Raw genomic sequence first — 26,883 nt, forward strand, 5'->3', positions numbered from 1 at the left:
AGATGAGAAGTGGACCTCTCTGTTCCAGGAGTGCTGGATCAGACACACAGCTGAGCTCAGTGAGCAGAGTGAGGAAGGAGTGATGCTTTCCTTCCGGTATTACCTGTGGCATCATCTTGAGGTTGACTACAGATACTGGTCCTCGACTTAGAATGGGGCTATGTCCTCATAAACCCGTTCTAGGTTGAAAATACCCCGAGGTGAGTGTAGCTGCCATCACCTTGGGTTGCCATCCCTTCACTTAGGAGGAAGTGGAAGCCCACCTGGATTTTCCCCGGAGCTAGTCAGTTTTTACATTTTTGTTGTTTCCACAGGGGAGAGCCATTATCAGTGTTGTTTCTTTGCCTGTTGGTCATGAAAGATTCTTGGGCTGGCAGATGGAACAGGTATCTCAAATCCTGCCTTTACCACAGTCGGAGTTAAAAGCTCAATTGCCCAGCTGCAAGGGGTTACATAACAGGGTTCTGGCCAGTGAGAGGCAAAGCTGACTGACAGCTCTTGGTGCTTTCTGCTCCCTTGGTGCCTCCTGCCTGCCTGCAGCACTGAAGTAGAGCAGCCATCTTGCAAATACCGAGATTGAAACCATATGCTAAGGGTGGCTGCATAGAAAGCTTAGGATGTTTACCACTGCACCTGCTTGGAGGCCCTTTCTGAACTTTTCTCCCTTCTAATTTTTTTTGTGGTAGAAAAAACATGTAACATAAAATTCACCATCTTAACCAGTTTTCAGCGTACAATTCAGTGGTGTAAGTACATTCCTATTGTGCAGCCAGCACCGCCATCTGTCTCCATAACTCTTCTCAGCTTGCAAAACTGAAACTTCATTGTTTTAAACAACAAGTCCATAATCCTCCTACCCCCAGGAATTTCTGTTGCTATGGTTTTGACTACTCTGGGTACCTCATATAAATGGAATCATAAGATAATTTATCTTTTTGTGAATGGCTGATTTTTAGCATAAGCGCCTCATGGTTTATCCATGTTGCTGAATTTCCTTGCCCTATGAAGCCTAATAGCCCATTGTAATACACCACGTTCTGTGTGTTCCTTCATCTACCCACGGGTGCTTGGATTGCTCCCACATTTTAGCTATTGTGATCTGCTACGAATGCAGATGTACAAATCTCTCTTAAGGAGCCTGATCTCCCTTCTCGTGGGTATATACTCAGAAGTGGACTTGCTGGATCACATGGTAATTCTATCTTTAACTTGTTGAAAAACTCCTGTACTGTTTGTACCATTTTACATTCTCACCTATGGTGTGCAAGGGTTTCAGTTTCTCCACATCCCTGCCAACCCTTACTTTCTGTTTTTTATGAGTGTGAGGTTAGCACTGTGGTTTGGGTTTGCAATTCCCTAATCATTAGTGATGTTCAGCATCTTTTCATTTTCATATTAACTATTCATACATCTTTTGAGAAGCATCTATTCAAGTCCTAGGTGCATTGTTGAATCATGGTTTTTTTTTTTTAATTGTTGAGTTTTAGGATCTCAGGATATTAATAACATATCAGATATGAAAATACTTTCTCCCATTCCATATGTGTAGTCTGAATGGTGGCCCCTCAACATTCTTACGTTGAAAGTTCCCATCCAATGTGATGGTATTAAGAGGTAGAACTTTGGGAGAGATGTTGATCATGAAAGCTCTTCATGAATAGGACTGAGGCCCTCTGATTAAAGTGCTAGAAGGAAATAGCTGGACCCTTTCCAATCTCCCATCTCTGCCCCACGAGGACCCCTCGAAATGGCTGTCTAGGCAGTGCTGTCTCTCACCACACACCCTGGTCACAGACTTCCAGCCTCTAGATCTGAGAGAAATAAATTTCCATCATTTGTAAACCACCTGGTCTCTGCTGTAACAACACCAGCAGACCCAGACACCATGCGTTCGTTGCCTTTTCTCTCTGCCATCTCCTGCACAGAAGTTTTTAAAGTGCCCTGAAGCCCAGTTTGTCTACTGATATCTTTTGCTGCCTGTGTTTTTGGTGTCTGGTACAAGAAGTCATCACCCAATCCAACGATTGGAAGATTTTGCCTGTGTGTTTTTTTTCCTCAGAGTTTTGTAGTTGAAGTCTTTATATGAAGGTCTTTAACCTATTCTTTTTATCTGGTGTTAGGTAGAGGTTCAATTTCATTCTTTGGCATGTGTATACTCAGTTCATTTTAAATCACCATTTATTGAAAAGACTGTCTTTCCCCCTTGAATAGTCTTGGCACCTTGTTGATAATAACTTGGCTGTATATGCATGGGATTATTTCTGGGCTCTTTATTCTATTCCATTGGTCTAAATGTCTGTCTGTATGCCAGCAACACATGCAACAAATTTTGAAATCAGGAAGGTTGAGTCCTACAAATTGGTTCTTTTTCAAGATTTTATTTATTTGAAAGAGTTACAGAGAGAGGTAGAGACAGAAATATCTTCCATCCACTCATTCATTCCCCAAATGACTGCAACGGCCAGAGCTGGACTGATCCAAAGCCAGGAGCTTCTTCTGGGTCTCCCACGTGGGTGCAGGGGCCCAAGGACTTGGGCCATTTTCTGCTGCTTTCCCAGGCAAGTTAGCAGGGGCTAGATTGGAAGTAGAGCAGCTAGGATTTGAGCTAGCGCCCATATGGGATGCTGGCGCTGCAGGCCAGGGCTTTAACCTGCTGCGCCACAGCGCTGGCCCCAGTTTTTCAAGATTTTTTCTGAACTTTTTCTTTACCTGTCAAATGAAAAAAAAAAAGTTATAGACAGTGAGAGACACAAAGGTCTTCTTCTGTTGGTTCACTCCCCAAATGGCCACCACAGCCAGCACTGTGCCAATCTGAAACCAGGAGCCAGGTGCTTCCTCCTGGTCTCCCATGCGGGTGCAGGGGCCCAAGCACTTGGGCCATCCTCCACTGCCCTCCCCGGCCACAGCAGAGAGCTGGACTGGAAGAAGAGCAGCCGGGACTAGGACCCGGCGCCCATATGGGACACTGGCACTGCAAGTGGAGGATTAACCAAATGAGCCACGGTGCTGGCCCCTGAACTTTTTCTATTTAAAAAATCTCCCTTGTAATTTTAGTTTCTCATTACATGCTACTGAACACAATTCTGCTACACTGGTTAATGTATTTTTGATACAAAGCTCAATAACATTAGAATGACTTCCAAAAAATAGTTAAAATCGAGTTCTTCCTCTTCAATATGTTAAGATAAAATTGTGAAGATTAAGATCATTTTGTAAGAAAAGGATGTTTTTCCTTTTTTCAATGTAGCTATCAGAAAATTGACAATCCTTATTCATCTAGAACAATATCTCAGGGACTTGTACACTCAAGGCCTTATTGAGAATGGCTGAATTAGATTTTCATCTACTTCTGTGCTCAATGTGTTATGATAAATTATTCAGTGAAAGTATATAAAGGATCTGTTTTATATGAATGGGTTTGGAAAAGAGGACTATTTTAATAACTTTTTTAAAAAGATTTTTTTTTATTTGAGAGGTAGAGTTACAGATAGAGGTAAAGGTAGAGAAAAAGGGGTGGGGAGAGGGAGAGGGAGAGGGAGAGAGAGAGAGAGAGAGAGAGAGAGAGAGAGAGGTCTTCCATCCACTGGTTCACTCCCCAGATAGCCACAACGGCCGGAGCTATGCCGATCCGAAGCCAGGAGCTAGGAGTTTCTTCTGAGTCTCCCATGTGGGTGCAGGGGCCCACGGACTTGGGTCATCTTTCACTGCTATCCCAGGACACAGCAGAGAGCTGGATTGGAAGAGGAGCAGCCGGGACTTGAACTGGTGCCAATATGGCTTGCCAGCGCTGCAGGCAGAGGCTTAGCCCACTCCACACAGTGCTGACCCCTTAATAGCTTCTTAAAAAGCTACTAGTAATAATATTAAGAGAATATTTTCTTAAGTCAGTGCAGTGTGGAATATGAAGCAGTATTAGTGAACTCTTCATCTGTATCATGATGAAGCTGTTGATCTCCCCTCCACATTGAGTGGACTTTTATCATTGAATGGCTTTGTACTGGCATTGCCCTGAGCATTAGAAAATACTGGCTCAGTAAATTATGCAGCTCTCCTAAATGCTGACCCATCCCATCCCATAATAGTAAAAGAATTATATCCAATAATATCAAAATTTGCTGCATTAGAAAATTCTTAAGTATTAGGAAACAGCTGACAATGATGAGTCCTGTTCAGATTTTGTGTGACAACAAAGGCACTTGTCAAAAAAGTCAGTGATCAGGTGACAAGAGCCATTGCTTTTTTGCCAGTCACCTTTTCAAATTAAAAACTGTGTTCAAGTAACACTGGTTTCCCCTGTGCTGAGAAAGTGACAATTCAGCTCACAGCTTGGTCACAGCTCAAGTGCATGTCCCTGGGACAGTCATCCTGTCTAACGCACTGCAGGTTTACATCCACTGTGTCACAGAACATTAGAAACACCCATAGTAATTCTTACTGTTTCCTCAAGGACATTCTGGTATAAATTTAATTTTCAGAATTCTTAAGTGTTTTTTTTTTTTTTTTTTTTTTACAATGAGTAGGTGATGGCAAAGAGTAGAGTGAAACTATCACTTTGATTCGTATTAAGGCATCTACAGTTTACTTCCTATGGCTTTTGCACTGTCATTGCAGATGTCAACACAACAAAAAGGGCAATGAATATCCAATCTAAATTGTGGAAGTACTTCAGAGTATAAAGCTCACCTGACATTTTGAGTAGCACAACAAAAGTGATTCCAAACGGGTGAAAAATTAAGCCCTGGAGATGCAATATAACAAGTAAATCCAATACTTAAGAAATTCGAGTCATTCACAGAACCAGAGCTAAGGGTCCATGTATCCACATATGACTCAGTCTATCTGGTTATTTTGGAAGGTCACTTAGAGCTGCAATTTTCAACAGCACTGATGGTAAAATGATAACTGATGTATGAACCACAAGCAACTAAATAAAGAAGTGAGCAGGACTGTGGACTGTGCTGGGACCAGTTAAGTCCCAGAACCCCTGGAGGAGAGCATCCTGACTGGTTCAGATTGGATGAAGGGGGAGTGGCCAGATTTTAGAAGTCAAAGGTTGCCAAATGGGCTTCTGCCCTCTGCAGAACTGAGATATATTTAGAAATACATAGAATTTAGTGGTTTCTGGGAGGCCGACTTGACTACAAAACCCTAATGCAGGATGACAGGGAAAAATAGCACGCCCACGTTGCCATTCCCTGAAAAGGCTGTTGTGGCTACAAATTGTATAACCACTGTCTGGTGAATGACATCTATTTTCTAAATTTAAGCTAATGACAAACACATGAGAAAGGGGTCATCATTATCAGTCTTTCAGATTGATAGAGGAAGTCTAAATCCAGATAAATGAAGCCATTTGCCTGCTGTCACGACTTGTTCTACAAGTCATCAGCAGTAGTTTAGAGCCAGATCTGATCTCACGCTTGTTGTGTGTCTAAGCAATGGACCTCAGCTTCGCATGTTAGAAGCAGCTCCAGAGCTCTTAAAATTCTCAATGCCCTTGTCTCTATCCAGCACCCGAATTCTTGACCTAATTCATTTCAAATGGGACCTAACAGTTTGTAACTTTAAATGCTCCTCACCCCTCACCCCCAATTCTCAGGTGCATCTACATTTTGGGGAAAAATTGTTATGGACTACACTGTATAGCCAGCAAGGGCCTTGGCAGTCATTGGATGATTGTAGAAAATTTCTGGACTTTATGAGAAATTGGGAAAGGCTGACTCTGAGAACCATAGGAATCATTAGAAATGAGACTCCTGGTGCTGTGTGTGTGTGTGTGTATGTGCATACTTTGACCACAACTTCTGAAACATTCTAACATGCCCAAAATTAAAGAGGCAATAATTTTGTGGTCTAATGAACCCTGGCAAAATGGGATCACTGAGTTGTCAAGACTGGCTTTTTGGGAACCGATGATAGAGCTGCTGGATCCAAGGTCATGACCTCAAGAACATCTTTCAGGTGGTCTACTGTCATTCGCTTTTGAGTTTTGAGTATCCACACACCTGCATTGTAATGATTCAGGCCTGATTCACCCCATGGTGCTTTTACTCCAATGATAAAATTTGTTGAAGGTCTATTCACCTCATTGCCTATTTTGTTAAAATATTTATTTTATTTGAAAGGCAGAGTGTGCATGTGTGAGAGAGATTGATTGATTTATTGATCTTTGATCCATTGGTTCACTCCTCAAATGGCCACAATGGTTGAGGCTGGGCCATACTAAGTTACAAGCTTCATCCAGGTCTCCCACATGGGTGGCAGGGACCCAAGCACTTGAGTCATCATCCACTGCATTAGCAGGGAGCGGAAATGGAAGTGGAACAGCCGGGATTTGAACCAGTACTCTGATATGGGATGCCACTGTTGCAAGCACTGGTACCTTTTTTGTAATAAGAATTCCTCCTCTTCTGTTACTCTAGCGAAGTAGTCATTCAAGCCATCCAAGAATCACATTTAGATGAAGGACCACCTGCCACAGGCTGTTTAGAAATCCTCTGAGCATCTAAAACTGGGCCAGGGATCAGAAAACACCCTTAGAACTGGTCTTGACACTTGGTGTGGCCAGTTCCCAGCAAGTATCTCTTTGTGGTAAGTCATGAATTCAGCTCAGTGCAAAGCCTGACAAAGGTTACAGCCCTTGCCTTTGTGTAAATGTGCAATGCCCGATGCTGTGTTTCATCCTCCTTGAACCCCAACCGCTTTGTGTGGCTGATTCTTCCAGCTGCCTTCCCATCTGCCTTCCCATCTGCCTTAGTGACTCTCAAGGCTTTTGCCTTTGACTTTTCAAGGAGGCCCGGTTTGCTGATTTCATGATGATGCTCTTGTGCGGCTGTGCTATTTCACCAGCAGGATACAAGATTGGTGCTGATTACATTTATGTGGACTTGGTAGGACATGATGCTGAATTTTTTTTAAAGGAATATACTCCCTAAGAGAGGGGTCCCTGGTGAGGAGCTAGGGTGGAAGGAGTATGTTGGAATGAGAAGGCCATGCCAAGATGGCCGCTGGCAAGCGAGCATCAGTTACTCAGGAATGGCTTTGAAACCCACCTGGCAATGGAGCCTGCCTGGCAACAGGCTGTAATTGGATGGCTTCGGAGCCTGCCTGGCAACAGGCTGTGATTGGTTAGGGCATAGACCGCCCCTTGACCAGATTGGCTGCCTTGGCTATATAAGCTGTTGTACCAACTGAAATAAATGAGTCTGCGGGCTGCTTGCCTCTGGCCTGCTTTCACCTGACTCCCGGGGTCTGTGTGGTGACTCTGCGCCTCTTGCCCCCACCACGCTCCTCCTCTCAGAATGAATCCTCTCAGAAGAAACCAACCTCAACATCTGGCACCAACGTGACTGAGAGAGACAGTGTGTTGGACTTGGTGAGGTCCCCCCTTGATTTTGGCAAGTAGGCCCCTTGGTGTTTTGTGTGCTGTTCAGTTCTGTGAGGGTGAGCACAGAACCCCCTCCTACGCCCCTTTCCTTGTCGTTGTCCTTGGTCTAAGTAACCCCAGGTGAGGCACACACCACCCAGAAGCGTATGCCGCTTCTCGGCTCCTCCTTTTACTTTCGGTTCACCCAGCAAATTCACATAAGGTACTGATCATCCCAGAATTCAGAACCAAGTCATCTTCCCTCACTCGAGAGAGGTGACACTCCGGAGACACCGTGTGAGCATACAGCCTTGACCTAACAAATCAAGGAAGTCCCCCACTAAGCACAGGACATATTTGCGATCTGATACACCACTGTCTGTTTGTCTAACTTAGGGAAACCCCTGCAGAATGCCATCAGCCGCTGAGGTGCTAGGAATTTGTTTTGTTATGGCAGCAGTGCTGTGCATGTCTTTTCTTTGGCTAGAGTTGGTGTGGTGCACCACTCTTAAGTGCTCAAACATGGGAAAGATACCCCCCTCTCAGAAGCGCATGCAGATTACCAAACATAGTGAATCTGTCAGTGATCAGAGCCTGACACTCCAGGTCCCTGTCTCATAGACAATAGTTGATGACTTAGGGAGAGAGAGCTCTGATAGTGGAAAAAAAAGCAATGCAGCAAACAATGCAGCAAGGTAGCAATGCCTTGTCAGCCACCCCCCACATACCCGTGGGATGAACTTAGAGGACCTCAAGACAATAACTCATGCGAGGTCATCCCATCTGCACCCAGTGAGGATCCCCCATTTGTGGCAGTACTCAGGCACCCCATGCTCTCAGGGCAGCTGCTAGACCCCATGCCACCCACATGTTTGCTGTTAATGTCGAATTATACGCAAAATTCAGGATTCCAATGCCTGTAAAAAGGCTTCTGCTAACCAAGGGTCGAGGATATGCTTGTCTTTCCAGAGAATGTGGGACAGCCCATTTGGGTACCAGCCAGAAACATCAAGCCTGCAACTGACAGCCAACTAGAACCAGCTGAACAAGACTGAGAGTCTGCCTTGTTAGCAGACGCACCTGCCCTATCATCCTACCCTGAGAAACTGCCCATAGCCACATCCATTACTGTTTTATACCCCACTAGCTCTGGTCAGCCACTCAAATGGCCCACAGCCTGTGTGCGGTCATGCCATTCCTGATTACCATTGTTCCTCATTCCTACCCCTATCTGAGCAAGCACTCCTGTGGTCTCCCATTTTGAGCGCTGGTTAGTCAATGACGGGTAAGATCCCCTGGGGGACAACCTAAGACAGGCACAGCTGCATACGGAAACCACATGGAAACGGGGTCAACAATGGTATGGCCAAGAATCATGCCTCCCGTTGCTCAAAAATAAATGAAAAGGGGGAAATGTGGTGGAATGAGAAGGCCGTGCCAAGATGGCCGCTGGCAAGTGAACATCAGTTACTCAGGAATGGCTTTGAAACCCACCTGGCAGTGGAGCCTGCCTGGCAACAGGCTGTGATTGGATGGCTTCGGAGCCTGCCTGGCAACAGGCTGTGATTGGTTAGGGCATAGACCGCCCCTTGACCAGATTGGCTGCCTTGGCTATATAAGCTGTTGTACCAACTGAAATAAACGAGTCTGTGGGCTGCTCGCCTCTGGCCTGCTTTCACCTGACTCCCGGGGTCTGTGTGGTGACTCTGCGCCTCTTGCCCCCGCCACGCTCCTCCTCTCAGAATGAATCCTCTCAGAAGAAATTAACCTCAACAAAGGAGTCCTTCCTTGCCCTGCTGTCAGATGTTCAGATGAACTGGAGTGTGATTGCACGTGGTGGGCAACCCCCAAATCTCTTTGTCAACCTCTTATATGGAAGACAGCTGTTCTGGGACAGCAAGCCTCTTGCAGAGAACTGCGAGACAGAAAGGTGCTCAGAGGGGGTCCTGTAGTAACTTAGTGTTCCCTGGTCCTGCTCAGTTGTGTTTGGCCTTGTTCTTGAAAGGCTTCCTGTGATTCATGGAAATTCTCTCTGTCCAGCAATGAGGGGAAGTTGAGTGAATCCTAATACATGGGCAGCCCATCCCCCCAGGAACCTCAAGCTTCCCTTTGCTGTTTATTCCTAGACTGTCTGCTAGGCTATTGTGAACTACAGTCACTCTTCTGTGCCGCTGTGGAAAGCTAGAACTTACTCCATCTAATGGTTTTGGTACTGATTATCCAAGCTCCCTGTATCTGTCTCCGTGCTACCCTTCCCAGGCTTTAGTAATCACCATTCTAATTCTCACAGACTGTTTGTCTTAGCTTTCACATTCGAGACAGAACATGCAGTATTTGTCGTCTTCATGCGTAGGATTAGAGTGCTGGTGGTCACGGTTCCTGTCTTGTGCGTGTGGCTGTCCAGTTTATCCAGCACCGTTTATTGAAGAGGCTGTTCTTTCTCCAGTGTGTGTTTGTGGTCTTCTTTTTCAAGAAACAGTTCACTACAAAGGCATGGATTTATTGCTTGGCTCTCTGTACTGTTCCACTTCCCCATGTGTCAGTTTTTATGCTACTACCATGTTGTTTTGTTTACAATAGCTCTGTAGTAGGTCTTGAAATCAGATACTGTGATGACTCAAATTCTTTTTTTTTTTTTGGCTCAAGATTGATTTAGCTATTTGGAGGGGCTTTTGTGTTTCTATATAAATTTTAGGATTTTTTTTCTTCTATGAAGAATGTCATGAGTATTTTGATGAGAATTACAATGAATATGTAAATTGCATTGGGGTTGTGTGCATATTTTAGCAATAAGAATCCTCCAATCCACAAACGTGGGAAGCAACTCCATGTTTTCATTTGCTTTCCTCAGTGTTTTAATATTTCCATTATAGGGGTCTTTCACTACTGTGATGAAATTTATTCCTAGATATTTTTGCTAGCTATTAGGAATGGGACTACTTCTTGACTTCTTTCTCAGTGAGTGACATATTCTATAAAAATACTGGGGGCAGGAGTTGTGGCGTGGTGGGTCTACCACTCAGAATGCTCACAACCCATAATCAGAGTGCCTAGGATTAAAATCCCACCTCCATTTCTAATCCAGGTTTCTGCTAATGTGCTTGGGAGGCAGCAGATGATGGCCCCAAGTGCTTGGGTTCCTGCCACCCATATGGGAGACCTAGATGGAGTTCTTGGTCCCTGTTTTCAACCTGGCCCAGTGTTGACTGTTGCAGGTATTTGGGGAGTGAACCAGTTGATCAGTCTCTCTTCTGTCTCTCCCTCTCTCTGTCACTCAGTCTTTCAAGTAAATCATTCTTTTTCACATGTTGATTTTGTGTCCTGCAACTGTTCTAATAGTCTCTGGGGGACTCTTCGAGTTTTTGTATATTTTACAAATCAGATTATCTGGGAATAGGAATAATTGGGTCTAGCTAAGACTTCTAGTCCCTCAGTGAATAAGGGTGGAGGAAGAAACTATCATTTTCTTGTTCAGATTTTACAGAAAGTACTTTTAGCTTTTCCCCATTCAGAATGACGTTGCCTGTGCGTTTGTCATATATGACCTTTATATGTTGAGATATGATCCTTCTATACCTAATTTGTTCAATCTTTTAATCGTGAATGGATGTTGATTTTATTAAATGCATTTCTGCATCTACTGAGATGATCACATGGTTTTTATTCATTATGTGATATATTGGTTGATTTGGATATGTTGACTCATCCTTATATCACTGGGATAAATCTTAATCATAAGGAATGATATTTATTATTTTATTTATTTGAGAGATGACTGACAGAAGGACAGAGCTCCTACCCACTTGTTCACTCCCCAAATGCCTCAAATAGTTAGGGATACACTGGTCTGGAGCCGGGAGCCAGGAAAGCAATCCAGATCTCCCATATGCGTAGAAGGGACCCAAGAACGTGAGCCATTATCTGCTGCATCTCTCAGTGTGTGTTAGCAGAAATAGGGAGTGAAGCCATGACTTGAACCCAACCACTCCAATTTGGGATTCAGGCATCCCAACAGACACCTTAACTACTTGACCAAATGTCTGCCACCTGAACAATCTTTGTGGTTATTGGACTCGATTTGCCGGTCTTAGGAACTTTTGTTTCTATGTTTATCAGGGGGAATGGTCTGTAGTTTTATATATACTTGTCTAGTTTTGATATCAAGGTAATGCTGCCCTTATAGGGTAAGGTTGGAAGAGTTTGAAAAGAATTGGTGTCAGTTCCTCCTTCAGATTTTAATAGGACTTAGCAGTGTAGCCATCTGAACCTGAGCTGTTCTTTGTTGGGAGATTTATTATTGACTCCACCTCATTACTCATTGTTAGTCTTTTCAGATTTACTACATCTTTATTTTTCAATTGTGGTTGGTTATATGTATCTCGGAATTTACTCCCAGATTTTCAGTTTGTTGGGATGTAGTTGTTCGTAAGTTTCTAATGACTCTTTATTTTTGTGGTATTAGTTTTATGTGTCCTTTTTCAGTTCCAGTTTTATCTTTTTTTTTTTTCCTCTTGGTTAGTCTAGCTAGAGAATTATCAATTTTATGTCTTTTCAAAAAACCAACTCTTTGTATCATTGTTTTTCTTTATTTCATTTGTTTTTGTTTTAATCTTTCATTCCTCCTGCTAATTTTGCATATGATTTATTCTTGCCTTTCTAGTTCCTTGAGATGTATTACTAGGTTTATTTGAAGTCGTCTTATTTTTTTGTGCCACTTTTCCCTTATTCCACAAATTTTTATATCCTTCCATTTTTTTTGTGACAAGAAAATTTAAATTTCCCTGATTTTTCTCAGTGACCCACTATTCATTCAGAAGCATGTCATCCATGTATTTGTATCATTTTCAAAATGTATTTCATTGGTTTCTAGTTTAAGTCTAATGTGGTACAAAAAGATAACTGATTTCTATTTTCAGAGTTTTGAGACTCATCTTGTGGCCTAAGGTATGGTCTACCATGGAGAATTTTCTATGTGTTGATGAGAGGAATGTGTCCTGGAGTGGTTGAATGAAATGTTCTGTAAATGACTGTTGGATCCATGTGGTCAATTGTATAGCTCTGAGTCTTTATTGATTATTTTTTCTGGATAACCTGTCCATTGATGGAAGTATGGTGTTGAGTTTTCCCACTATTATTCTGGAGCCTCTCTCTCCCTTTAGATCTAACAATGTTTTATAAAAATGGGGTGCTCTAGTATTGGGTACATATACACATACTATCATTCTATCTTCATGTAGAATTTATCCCTTTCTCAAAATAGTGACCTTCTTTGTCTCTTTATAGTTTTTGTCTTAAAATCAATTTTGTCTATAGATACTTGTGTACAATTTTTTGTATGGAATATTTCTTCCCATCCTCTGACTTTCAGTCTACATGTGTCATTGTTGGTGAAATGAATTCTGTGTAGATAATGTACAATTGGATCTTTGTTAAATCTGTTCTGCCAGTCTATATCTTTTTAAGGTTTTCCTTGTCTTGGAATATCTATTTCTCCATGAGTTATGAAAAACAGCTTTGCTGAGTATAATCTTCTTGGTTTGCAATTGTTTTCTTCTAGAAATTGGAATATATCATTCCATTCTCTCCTGGGCCTTAAGCTTTATGCCGAAAAATCTATTAGTGTAATTGGAGTTTCCTTAAATGTGACATTGTGCTTTCCTCTTGGTTTTTCAAGAATTTTTTCTAGTTGTAGCAGTTTGAGTACCATAGGTTACAGTGAAGATATTTTCTGTCATTTCTATGTGGGGTCCTATGGGCCTCCTGTATATGTCCACATGATTCCCATGGTTAAGGGAGTTTTCAACTATTATTTCATTGAATAGGTCTTTATGCTTTTTCCTTTCCTTTTTTAATGATGCCCCAAAAGTCTCATTGGCTGTCTTCATTGTTTTCAATTTTTGTTTTTTTTTAATGTCTGAGGATTTTTCGTCAAACATGTCTTTAAGTTCAGATATTCTTTCTTCTGCTTGATTTAGTCTGTTGTTGAGACAGACCATTGATTTATTGAGTTTGTTTCTCTCTGCTGGATTTCTCATTCATGTCATGTGTTTTCCTAATTTTGTTAAACTCTAACTTTTTTTTTTTTTACCTAGAAACCTTTCATTTAAGGTATGCAAACAAAGAATTTCCTATATGCAAATTTAGAAACATAGTGATTCTTCCCACACTGCACTCCCTCCACTCACACTCTACCCATCTTCCTCCTCCCTCTCCTACTCCCATTCTTGTTTTTTCTAAGATCTATTTTTGATTAACTTTATGTACATAAAGTAACCCTACACTAAATAAGGAGTTGAACAAATAATAATTTAAAAAAGTTCCTCAAAAGTCAAGACAAGAGCTGTTCAAAGCCATCGCATCTCAAAGAATCAATTTTACTTCTATAGATTACCTTTTGGATACTCAGTTTCCACAGATCAGGGAGAACATGTGGTATTTGTAATACCATGGTATTACATATGGTAATATCATTGTTTCTATATAGTTTATCTTTTTTTAAAAATCATTTTTCCTTTTCATACTACCAATGTCCCCAATATACTTGCATATCTGGTGGTCAGTTTGTCTGTTGCTTTGAAATGGTGCCTGTATTGTTAAGAGTCTTTCTCCCCAAGATGTGCTTTCAGTCATTAGGAAGATTTCTTGGGCTTTAGTTATAGTTGGATGCCATTATGTCTGTGCCTTTTTTCTTTTTTGTCAGAATTAATGGCAGAGGCACATGGGGCCTGGGGAACAAATGAGCCAGGTCTGAGAACATTTTAAATTTAAATAAAATAACTGTTTCCAAAATGGCTTGATAAGTGGGTCTCTCAATAAAGACTGTGTGTATAATAATTGTTTTAAGGAGCCTCTCTAGTCATCCCTTTTTAGTTCTGTGGACGAGGAATTGTACCTCTTGTTGATGACACAGTTCCTTAGAAATTTATAGGTACTAGATAATTGCTAGTTTATTATTTGATTCAACTATAGCCAGTATTGAAAGTCCTGGTGCAGAAAGATTGTGTGGATTACACCAAGTGGAGCCTTGTCTGTTGAACAGTTTGTATGTGAATATCTAAGGAAGACACTGTCACAGTATTATGATTGCTGTAGCTGAAACTTTGAGACATTCCAAGAATTTTGATGATAGATGTTCAGTAGTACATGTGAAGTGTGTGAGCCACACCAAATCCATTTAAAAACCATTACTGTGATTTAAGGTCAGATAAAGAAAATTAGAGTAGTTTAGCAAAACCAGAAAATTTCATGGGAAGTAAAATCCATAGTAGCCTTCTATTTTAATAACTTTGCCAAGTGAAAAACAAATCAATCTCATTTGCTGTAACTTATAAATTTTCTGATTCTTACTTTGAAAGTAAAACAACATCATCCATATCTAGGTGGTTGTAAGGACATGTATTAAAAGCTTCACAGAGTTTATCTCTGATTGATGTAATTATGGAGGACAATTACTGTCCATTTTTTCTGGTGTTCTCTTTCCTAGAGAATGAGAAAATTAATCTGGGGAATTGGAAAGTGAAAAAAATGACTTTATTTGCTTTTTAGTAGATCTGTTAACTATAGAAGCTCCAAAAAGCTTTTCATATTTTCAGGAATCACAATCTTCTGTCTGCATTCGGTGACTAGGGCAGGCAGGTATGATGCTGGCTCTTTTGTCAAATGTGAATTCCTATAGAGGACTTCTGTGTGGTCCCCAAGACAGTGGTGGGAACAGGACTGGAACCTGTAACAAGTCCATTCAAGACCCTCAAACTTGTGAAATTCATTATCCCTGGAAACTAATGAGTGCAGAAAATGGGACATTTCCTCGGCCATTGTTTCTTTCCTTAATGCTCCCCAGTGCCCCATACTCCTCCAGGAAGCAGCTCCCCACTCCTTCCTCTTAATGAACTTCAAAAGGCTTAGAAGCTGTTTGTACAGTCCCCATACATTCACTGTAAAGTCCCAAAGCAAATCTTGTTAAGGTTCATAGTGGGAATTCCAGAGGGAGTGGCAGGGCTACTCCAGGATGTGAAGGTGAAGGTTGTCGTATTTTCCAAACCCAGCAAAATCTAAGGAAGCCAATCCACAAGAGATTGGTCTTTCACATTTAACTCTGTCATTTCCAGAGTAGAGTACATTATGTTTATGGTTTCCTCAATGCCTTCACTCTATAGGTTGGTTGCCCTGACAATAAATTCTGAGTTCAAATAACTTGGCAGGTAGGGGAAGTGGGGTGGAAACCAGCACTTACAGATGAAAATAACTTTATTTAGGAAGTTTTACTTCAAATGCTACTGTTAATTCTGGCCTGGGATTCTGGATTCATTCTGTACCTTGGTATTGGCTCTTATCCCAATCTCATCTCCTTACTTTCTATAAATTGATAGCAAAAGTAAATTTGGACATACAGACCTCAATGACAGTGCTGACACAAAAGCCTAGGATATGTGTCTTCGTGTCCTATAAACACAAGTATTCAATTGACCTACTATGAGGGGAGTGAGGGGAATAGGGTAGAAGGGTTCCTTCACAAGCCTACAGCTTAACTTCTCCCACCTGGTTTGACAAGTTTGTATTTTTGACAACTTAAGTAAATGTATATAATTTTCTGTGTCTCCAATTTGGTAATACAATAAGACAGGGAAGAAAATCTGGCTGAAATGTATAATAAAATAACTATATTCCTGGTCATTCTTTATGTGGGGACCATTTCACACCAATACTTAGGGAGCTCTTTAAAAAAAAAAAAAGGCAAGTTTGATCTTGAAAGCAGATCTGGTTTAAAAAATTTCAATACTTTCACTCAACATAAATTTAGCAAGCTTATAATATTGTTTTCCAAAGTATATTTCATAAAACACTACCTGAAAGACAGTGGCTAGTTTTTGTCGAATACAACCCCAGTTTTTCAGATGGGCAAATAATCACTTGAGAACATACTCCAGTAAGTGAAACATGAATCTAAGAATGATATGGAAACAAATAATGTTGATCAAGGAACCAGTAAAACTAATATGTCTAAATAATCATTGAAGATGAGACCATGTAACAATACTTGAGTTAGGTAAGGAATCTTTAAGAGAAAAGATACACAGGAACTTATTTCAGTATGAGACATAATCACTTGTCTCTTTCTAGAAAAAGAAATGCCAACCAAAATTCCCCAAGCATCCTTAGATTTAAGTATGGCTACAATTTCATGGGGCATCTCCCTTAGAACAAAAAAATGAAGCCAAGAATCTAAGAGCCAGGGCCAAATTAGGAGGGCAGAGGTTGTGCTTAAGTCACAGTGGCATCAAAAATGCAAAACCATGGAGATTAACTTTGGGCAGTTTTTTTTTTTTTTTTAAATAGCCTCTATAATGACAAAGTTTGATTGCACCTGATTCACTACACCTGGGGCTCTGACTTTGTAGGGTGCAGAGTGTCTGTTCTTTCATTTTTAGGGGGAAGTACAAGTTTGAGATTGGAGAACTATTGCCATGGGTTTCCTAGACCGTGCATCTCATAGAGGCAGTGAGTACCAAGGAGTAACAAGAACACATGTGTTGATTTTGGCTGCCTAAAAAATAGGTGCTCTGGTAGCTTAGCACCTGTCTCATGGATTTCAGTTCTTTGCATCAAAATAAACTACTTTCAATTCATTTCTTTTAAACTTATTTTGTTTTGAGAGAGACACAGAGAAATCTCTCTCTCATATTTCACTCTCCAAATACTGACACTAGCTCAAGCTGGGCCAGGCCAAAGCTGCCAGCCAGGAAGTCATCCATGTCTCCCATGTGGGTGGCAGGGACCCAACTACTTGGGCCTTTACCTACTACCTCCCTGGGTTTACATCAGCAGGAATGCTGGAGTTAGGAGCTGGAGCTGGATACAAAAGGCTTTCTGATATGGGATGCAGACATCTTAACCACTGGGCTAAGTGCCCGCTCCTGCACAACTTTTTTTTTTTTTTTTTTAAAGATTTGTTTGTTTGTTTGTAAATCAGAGTTACACAGAGAGAGGAGAAGCGGAGAGAGAGAGAGAGGTCTTCCATCCACTGGTTCATTCCTCAGTTGGCCGCAACAGCCAGAGCTGTGCTGATCTGAAGCCAGGAGCTTCTTCCAGGTTTCCCATGTGGGTGCAGGGGCCCAAGGACTTGTGCCATCTTCTACTGCTTTCCCAGGCCATAGCAGAGAGCTGGGTAGGAAGTGGAGTAGCCAGGACTTGAACTGGCGCTCATATGGGATGCCAGCACTGCAGGCGGCGGCTTTACCTGCTGTGCTACAGCGCCAGTTTCCCTGCACAACTTTTTAAAAATGTTTATTTTCATCTATTTTAAAAGCATAATGAGAGCAACAGGTATCTTTCATCTGCTGTTTCACTCCCCTGCCTGCAACAGCCAGGGCTGAGCGACTATGGAGCCAGGAGCCCAGAATTCCATCTAGGTCTCCTGTGAGAGTGGCAGGAATGTAAGTACAGGGCCATCAGCCACTGCCCTGTAGGTGCGTTTACAGGAAACTGAGCCAAGGTGGAGCAGCTGTAACCTGAGGCACCATTCTGATATGGATGCAGGCGTCCCAATGCCTTCCCCCTTCTGTGAACATTTTGAAGTCCCCCATACAATTTTATCTGTAGGTGGAGATGTCTCCTCTTTCCTTATACTGCTCTGTAGTTTGCAAATTTCATTTTACGGTTATCTAGGTGAAAGTAATGCACTATTTGTCACATTAACAAGAAATCATGAAATACTTATATACTGTGAAAAATAGGATTTTTCTGCCAATACTTAAAGGGACCAAAAAGCTTTTTCCTAGAAATATTTGAAGTGTGAATTGAAGGAACTTGCCTAATTTTCTAGGTGTAACTTTTATAAAACAGGCTTCTTCATGGTGCTGACATTTTAAGATCATCTAAGAAATGTGGTTTAAAAATGCAACTTTTTATGTGGCCTTCTATTGAACGTGATTAGGGTTTCACGCTTGGCCACCTCTTTCCCTAGCTTTGTAATTTAACAGAAGCTCAATCAGAGCTTTATTACTTGATGATCTCTCTGATGAAAGCTTCTAAATAATTTAAGATTTTCCATAGTTTCAAATGTTCCCCTTTTCTTTCAAAAAAATGTCCAAGGGCATCATCAGTGCCCTGAAATCCTTTTGATAGACACATGGTGAAAACAAAAGAAACTTTATTACACAATGATGCTGGAGACTCAGATTGCACTGTTGCTGAATAAATAGGGTATTATGATCTGCAATAAGCTTGGGGAAAGACAAGGCGCCAATCACGTACTCCCCACCCCACCCCCCGAACCAGTCCTGGCAAGCATCTTCACACAGAGACATCCTCAGAGTCTAACAGAAGTAAACAGCCACAGAGGCAATTGTGAGGGCTGTTTCCATCCCACGTCTTTAGATGCCTTGCCATCTTGAGTTTGAGTAAAGGGGTAAGGATGCATTCTGTTTGAGAGACCATGTCTGCAGGCCTCGAACCTCAGTGGGATGTTCCTCTTCCATTCCTGTAGGAACTCAAGCTCTGGCAGGACCAGCTGGGTTTGCTTCTTTCCATTTCTTTGAAATTTAGGTTTCCACTCAGACTTCCATAAGCTTTATTCAAAACAGAAGGGAAAATCTTTTTCCTTGGCCAATAATTTATCCATCTGTCCAACCTAAGCCTGCCTTCTTTGTCTTCATTTTCCATCAACATGAGCATACATCGAACACCAATGATATGCCAAGTGTTGGGGTAGGTGCTTATGCCACACACTTTGGGTTTTCTCTGTTAGGATCTTAAGTCCTCTGACTTAACCCTCTATGTCCGAGAGTTCTGTGCTTTTCTTGTCATCAGAAGACATCCTGTCCCTCATCGGGTTATAGACAGCTGCTAGAGTAAGGTGGCAGTGACGCAGTCTGGCAGGAGTACATGCATGGACTCCGAACCAGAGACACTTTGGTCTAAGCCTGGACTCCTCGGTTGCTGGCTTGTAAACCTCAATTTTCTCATCACCAAATCAAGGATGCATTACTTCACAGAGGTGATGGAAGAATTCAGTGGAAGCTAACATAAGTGGCCTTGAATACTGCCCAGAACAGGGGAAGCATTCAGTAAATGGTAGCAGTTCTAGTATCCTAGAGATGGTTCACGGCCTACTTGACATTGGCCTGCTCAGAATGGTCCTGTGACTGCCCAGTGCCCTCTGGTATGCCACATGCATTACCGAGAGCCTAGTGCATAAATGCTGCGTTAACATGTAAAGAACGGAAGTCCACTCTGGGTAGTGGTTCGCTTAGTCTGCACAATCTTTAATAAAGTTCCTCTTTGGGAACTTAAGTTCATGGCAGTTTTATGACAATGCCCATCAGTCCTTTGATCTTCCCTGCATTTTCCTAAATTGAGAAATACCTACCAAGTTTGACTGGCCCGAACCAAACCACGGTTTTCCTCCCTTTTGCCATTTCCTCCTTCCCATCTTCTTGTAATTTAAACTTTTCACCTCCTAGAATGAGAAACGTTGTGTTCCCAGTTTTTTCACAGTCTCTGATACTTGGGAGGGAAAAGGTCTGAACAGACTGCTTGAAGAGGTGAGTGGCAGTGGTCTGCCTATGTGTTCTGGAAGGTTTTTCTGTTTAGCTCGTCTCTCCTTCCCATGTCTTTGGTTTCAACTTTCTGTTTGATTGAGTTGACCCTGTGGTAGCAATGCTAGGTAGGAAGAGCTGCTTCCAGAATGATAGTGGAATGCTATTTTGCTGCTAAAATTAATTTTCTGTGACTCTTTTAATGAGTTCTTTAGCTCTTCCTTGTCTTGTTTTCTTGTTTGGTTTTGAAATGAACACTCCTAACATAATTTTCTCTTTACTCCTCATGGCACCCAGATGTGGAAAAGGCATCTAGATATATCCTTATTTTGCCTGGAAGTTTTTTTTTTTTTAATTTTTGACAGAGTGGACAGTGAGAGAGAGAGACAGAAAGGTCTTCCTTTTGCCGTTGGTTCACCCTCCAATGGCCGCCGCGGCTGGCGCACCGCGCGGATCCGAAGGCAGGAGCCAGGTGCTTCTCCTGGTCTCCCATGGGGTGCAGGGCCCAAGCACTTGGGCCATCCTCCACTGCACTCCCTGGCCGCAGCAGAGAGCTGGCCTGGAAGAGGGGCAACTGGGACAGAATCCAGTGCCCTGTCCGGGACTAGAACCTGGTGTGCCGGCGCCGCAAGGCAGAGGATTAGCCTGTTGAGCCACGGTGCCAGCGCCGGCCCTGGAAGTTCTTTCTATTCAGGTATATGATCAGTTTTGAAACAGCTCTCCCTGAAGTCTTTCTTCAAAGTTTTTCTAGAAAAGTCAAATTCTGGGCATGGCATGTGTTTGTTCAAAAATTTAGACTTTAAAAAAAAATATCAAGGACATGTCTTGTGAGTTTCCCTGTATCTCAGAGAGAAAGTTGACCTTTTGTGCTAATTCCACTTCCTGGTGAGTCAGCCTTTTTCCTGGGTTTGCCGCCGCCTCCTGTGCCAAAACTTCTCAGGTTCCCTGGATTTGGCACCTGCCTCACTTTATCCATTCTCTTCTCAAGCCTCATACTTGACCCAGTGACTGTTGTGGGCTAGTTACTTGATTTTCCAAAAACATTTTCCACATAAGAAAAAGTAAAACCATTGTCTATCATCCTACTAGGGCACTTTAAGGGAAAATAATGCAAATGAGGATTACTGGCAATGACCATGTTTGCCAGGAAGAGGGTTATGGTGAAATAATAATTAATTTTATCAATGAATTTTATCAAATTCAGCGTATAGGCAGCCACAAACAAAGTAGCAATTTCTCTTTTTATCTCCAGGAATTTGACCTGAAATTCAGCATCATTTTTTTTTCTTAATGTTTTCTTGCAGCTCACATACAGCAGATTGGAAAGGAATAGAAGTAAGCCTTTTCCAAGCTTACTTGAAAGGTTCTGAGTGGAGAGGGAAGCGCTGTGATGGTCACTGATTTAACCGAGCCTGAAGCAGTGCTGAATCACTGTTGCTACCTCCTGTCTGATGTTCCCTCCTTGGCGGAAGCCAGCAGGCCCCATAGAGAGCCCCTGTGTGTTTGGCAACGAGGAAACTCTCTCCTTGTGTCACTGGTTCCCAGTGTTAACTAAGCTGAACCTTTTGGTGAACAGGAATCGGCCTCTCCAGAGGAATGAGACTATGATTCCAGTAGGGGAAAACAGTGGCTTTACAGGCTCCCAAGGTACATTTTTAATAAGCTTGCCTTTGAACTCACCGTCAGCATCAATGAAACCTAATTTTCCTCTTACTTCCGTCTAGCTGAGTGTTCATTTTGTTAAATAATTATTTTCATGACTGTTAAATCTTTGAATGAAACATAACAGTGCATCAGGCTTTACAAGTGCACACATCTATTTAAATAAGGAGGGCTAGTAGAGGAGTATTTAGGATTACAGTATGTATATATATATATATATATACACACATATATACTTGGCATTGTGGTGTTGCAAGCTAATAAAGCCAGCCCGCAATGCCAGCACCTCACACTGGCTCCAGTTTGAGTCCCAGCTGCTCCGCTTCTGATCCAGCTCCCAGTTAATGGCCTGGGAAAGCCATGGAAAATGAACCAAGTGTTTGGACCCCAGCCACCCATGTAGGAGACCTAGGTGAAGCTCCTAGCTTCAGCCTAGCTGAGTGCTGGCTGTTGTAGCCATCTGGGGAGTGAACCAGTAGATGGAAGTACTCACTGACTTGCTTGCTCTTCCTTTAAAAAATATTTAATTATTTTGAAAGAGATAAGAGTTCTTTCATCCATGCATTCACTCCTCAAGTGGCTATAATGGCTAGGGCTGGCCAAAGTCAGGAGCTTCATCCAGGTCTCCCACATGGGTGCAAGTACCCAAGCACTTAGACCATCTTCTGATGGGAGCTGGATCAGAAGTGGAGGAGCCGGGACTTGAACCAGTGCTCTGATATGGGATGCCAGTATCATAGGCAGTAGCATACTTAACCTACTGCCCTACAAATGCTGACCCCAAAGGGATTAGTTTTTATAAGGTGTAATTAGAAAAATATGTCATTAGATTTCCAACCAAAGAATGGCTCCAAGAGATGAGATCATTATTCTCATCTAAAACTCTCTATCCCTTAGAATTCATTTTTACCCCAGCTGAGCACCGTTTCATTTTTGAACTAGTGTATTTCCAGCACTTAGTGTTTTACTGCACATGCTTGTATTTCACAGGACCTGTGAGTCATATGTTTTAGATGTATTTATATTTGTCCCAAAGTTTAGCTTCCTGGTACAATTGAAAACTTCAGTTTTTACAGTCGAAAATTAAAATTATTTGGAGAAAGTGTCTTCCTAGGAAAAGTTCTGGCTAGAGTTAGGAGATCTGAATTCATAGTTCTAGGTTTAGCCACTAACCAGCTGTGTGAACTTAGATAAATCATTCATTTCCTTATCTGAAAATAAGAATGTTTTCAGTGCTAAAATTTGAAACAAAAATGAAGATAGGCAATTTTCTTTCAGTCAAGCTAACCAACTATCTGAATTTTAATTCAAATTTTAAAAGCACTTTGCAGTTCAAAATACTATTTCTGTTTAACACAGGGGGAAAAATGGCTTGCGATTTCACTGTTTGGATGACTACCTGTAAGGAAGTGCAGAATTTTTTAAATTGCAGGAAATGGATAAAATGAAAAGACACAGTCTTCATCTCCATCCCATTTCCCGAGAGATAAACATTGTTCATGTTTCACTGTGACTCCTTGACAAATTGCTGCGTGCTAGGAGACGGGGGTAGCTGGAGTATTTCCTGATCTGTGCAGCTCCCACTATATACCCACGTACATATCATATCTTTAAAAGAGGAATCATTGTTTCAGAGAATATCCTGTAACATTAGGAAATGGTTTAAGAGGATCTTCTAAAATGCCCTTGAGATGCCCATGTAGGAATCTAAGTGCTATTTTCCCGTCCTGTCCTCAGATGCTAAGCACAAGTACATTCTTGGGGGATAGGCTCATGGGTGTTCTTACATAGACCTAAGAAGAACCCACAGGCTTGACTTTGTTAAGCAGTTGTTAATATGTTCAATTAATCTGATAAAATAATCAGGAAATGATTATTTTCCCCAGCAAGGTAGTTACAAGTATTTTCCTTGAAGTTGAAGTAAAACACTTGAACAGTCCAAATAGCAAAAGCTTGGGCAAGGTAACGGGGATGTCTGGTGATGGTTCAGAGAGTGCTCCTGCAGAGGTCTCAAGGGGGACCTGGATGGTAACAGTGTCATCTGTTCCGGAACCCTGACTCTGAAAAGAACTAGACTCAGAACAATAGCATCATGCGTTCTTTTGTATTTTGAGGTAGCCCAAGTTGTGCATCGCAGCCGTGATAGAACCTGTTGGTTATATTTGCAATCCATGATGATCAGATGAACCCAATAGTTGATCCAACAGAAGTTCAATTCACTCATACTCATTCTCAGGGCAAAAAGTGAGTGAAACACACCTGATACTAGGGAGCACAGAGACAATACCAGTAAAGCATCAAGTATGAGTCTCTTAGCCAAGCCAGCATCAGAAGGCAAGAATAACTATCAGGTGAGCATTCCTACTTTCTACATCCAGCCTCCAAAACGCTTTAAAATCTGAAGCTTCTTGAGTGCCCGCATGATGCTACAAGTGGAATCACACCATGCAACTTTGATTCATGCATGAAGCTATTTAAAACATTACAACAAATTACCTTCAGACTGTGGGTATAAGGTGTGTATAAAGCACAGGCAAATTATGCATTTAGACTTGAGTTCTAGCCCCAAGAAAACTCAATACACAAATTTTCCAATACCTGAAAAATCCTGAAATCCCAAACATTTGTGGTCCCAACCATTTCAGATACAAGATGCTTCACTTGCAGGAGAAAAGTCTTTAGATACAAAGAAAATTCTATGCATTTATAAAAAAAATTTCAATTTAAAGACATATACAGTAGGGCTGGTGCACCCTCATGCTTCTAAATGTATGGCATGATGTCCTGATCCTAGAATGCAGTGCTAGGCCTAGGCTTCCAGCGCTTGAATCTCAGCTCTGCCCTCACTGGGGGCTATGTGTGGGCAAATCTTCAGCCTCTGTCACCCTCATTTTCTTCATCTGAAAAATGGAGATGAACAGTCTGGGGCTCATTTGGTGATGGGAATAAGGAAGAAGTTAACTTATACATGTGAAAGATAGGTACTATTATTATTTTTGTTCCTATTTAGTACATTCTATACCAAGACAATTTTTTTTTAAAGATTTATTTATGTATTTGAAAGGTGGAGTTAGAGAGCTAGGGAGAGGAGGAGATCTTCTATCCATTGGTTCACTCTCTAAATGGCCATAATAGCCAGGGCTGGGCCAGGCCAAAGCCAGGAGTTTCATCCAGGTCTCCCACATGGGTGCATGGGCCCAAGGACTTGGGCCATCTTCTGCTTTCCCAGGCACATTAGCAGGGAGCTGGCTCAGAAGTGGAGCAGCCAGGACTCAAACCAGTGCACATATGGGATGCTTGTGTCACAGGTGGCAGCTTAACCTGTTATGCCACAACGCCAGCCCCAACAAAAATATTTTTAAGCTGAAAAATAACTTGCTGAAAAGCAAGGCTGTTGAGTTAATAAGCAAAAGTAAAAATAAAAAAACCGTACAGACTAGCATCCTGCATCTAGATCCTTAAAATGCATGTAAAAGCATGTTGCAAACCCTCCATTCCTAAACTCATTTTTGCATAGAAATTGTATGTATATAATTAGCAAGACTTAGGCTAGAAGGGAAGTTGTTGAATTAATTACAAAATAAATTTTATGGCTTTTCCTTAGAATCCCTTAATGAGAAAGGACCAAGCAGATGTTGGTTTCCTCTGAAATTTGCCAAACTTTTACAGTGTCATTATGATAGATTTCCATTTGCATCTCTACAGTTTAAAAGTAAGTGGGACATTTGGATCCAGAAGAGAGCAGAGATGATTAAAGGGCTGGAAACCAAGGCTTAAGAAGGGATCATGAAAATGATGCTGGTTGGCCAAGCGAGGGGAAGGCTGCAGCGACTTAATTACAGTCCCACTGTATGTGATGTGCCATATAAATGGGTTGGGGAACAGATGTTCCCCAAGGAAAACAGGGCAAGATGGAATGAAAGCTCTTAGGCTCCCACTGGAGAAATGTCTTTTGGTCTAATAGGAGTTGAACAAAGCTCAACCTTTGTTCACCCAGCCAGTATTCATTCAGTTCACCCTCCGTCTTGGGAACTGCCTTAACAGGTAACTCACTGACATATACCTATACTGAATGGAAGCTTCCTTTTTGCCCCAGAACTGTGCTTGCATAGACTGGACAGCCTGCACTTGAGGGAGGGAGGCGGCTGGGGAGAGTTTTCATTGCCGCTGCAGCTGGACTTCAGGAAGCATGGGTTTTCCAAGACCATCAGAACAAACGTTTAGGCGGATGTTCAGTTGTCGATAACCCACTCTGAAGGACTGCCCTGGGGGTGGGGGTCACGAGGAGCCCAGAAGGGGGTTGAGGTTTGGCAGAGCGGATCTTCCACCTCTGTAGCTGTGCAATGGGCAGGCTCCTGCTGCAGGCCCTCCATCTCTCTGATGACCCATCCAGGAGGACTGTCTCCAACAGGAGCCCATGAGAAAGTCACCATCTGATGTCTGCTTCCCAGAGAGGCAACCACAACCAAGAGATGGGAACTGACAGAGAAGCCTTCGCAAAAAGGCCCTGTAATATTTGGTCTTACTCGAAGCTGCGCTTCATTTCCCATAGCAAATCTGTGGGGTTATTCCCTATGCCATTCACTTCTCAACACTTACCAACTGAGCATCCTACAACTCAATTCCCTTCTGGCACTATCCACCTGAAGTTAGCATCGTCTCCCCGGCTGGAGATGCCAGTCCAGAACGTGGGTCCCCCATGCTTCAGCCTGATTAAGTTGATGGTTCTCATAACCCCCTCCTCTAGTTCGAGAATTTGCAGTAATGGCTCAGAGAACTGGGGGAAGCACGCACTGGTGTGAACTCATTTATCAGGAAGGATGTAACTAAGGAATGGTTACTTTGGAAAACAAGCATAGGGGAAGTGGCCTGGAGGCTGTCCAAGCCCCATGATTCAAAGTTTTATTTAAGAGTGACTTCAGGGGCCGATGCTGTGGCTCACTTGGTTAATCCTCCACCTGCGGTGCTGGCATCCCATATGGGTGCTGGGTTTTAGCCCCAGTTGCCCCTCTTCCAGGCCAGCTCTCTGCTGTGGCCTGGGAGGGCAGTGGAGGATGGCCCAAATGCTTGGGCCCCTGCACCCACATGGGAGACCAGGAGGAAGCACCTGGCTTCGGTGCTGGCCGTGGCAGCCATTTGGGGAGTGAACCAACTGAAGGAAAACCTTTCTCTGTCTGTAATGCTACCTGTCAAAGTCACTTTTTTATTTATCACTGGTGATTGGATCAATCTAGTTCCTCCCCTTTACAGAGGTGAGGGGGAGAATAGAGTTGAAAGTTTCACCCCTCTAGGCACAGGTGGTACTGATAGGGGCATAGG

The 26,883-nt window shown here is 42.3% G+C and overlaps 1 long non-coding RNA gene across 1 annotated transcript in view; it reads right to left on the bottom strand.

Annotated features, from left to right (window-relative positions):
- Positions 1-2,368: 2,368 nt before the first annotated feature.
- The window catches only part of LOC133749229 (uncharacterized), a 57,412-nt gene continuing 32,897 nt past the window's right edge, over positions 2,369-26,883 (bottom strand). Inside the window, exon 4 of the long non-coding RNA XR_009864580.1 lies at positions 2,369-2,709. This is a non-coding gene — a long non-coding RNA (uncharacterized LOC133749229). The remainder of the gene's footprint in view (positions 2,710-26,883) is intronic.

The sequence above is a fragment of the Lepus europaeus genome, chromosome 20 (genome assembly GCF_033115175.1).
Source record: "Lepus europaeus isolate LE1 chromosome 20, mLepTim1.pri, whole genome shotgun sequence".
In the NCBI taxonomy this organism is placed as follows: domain Eukaryota; kingdom Metazoa; phylum Chordata; class Mammalia; order Lagomorpha; family Leporidae; genus Lepus; species Lepus europaeus.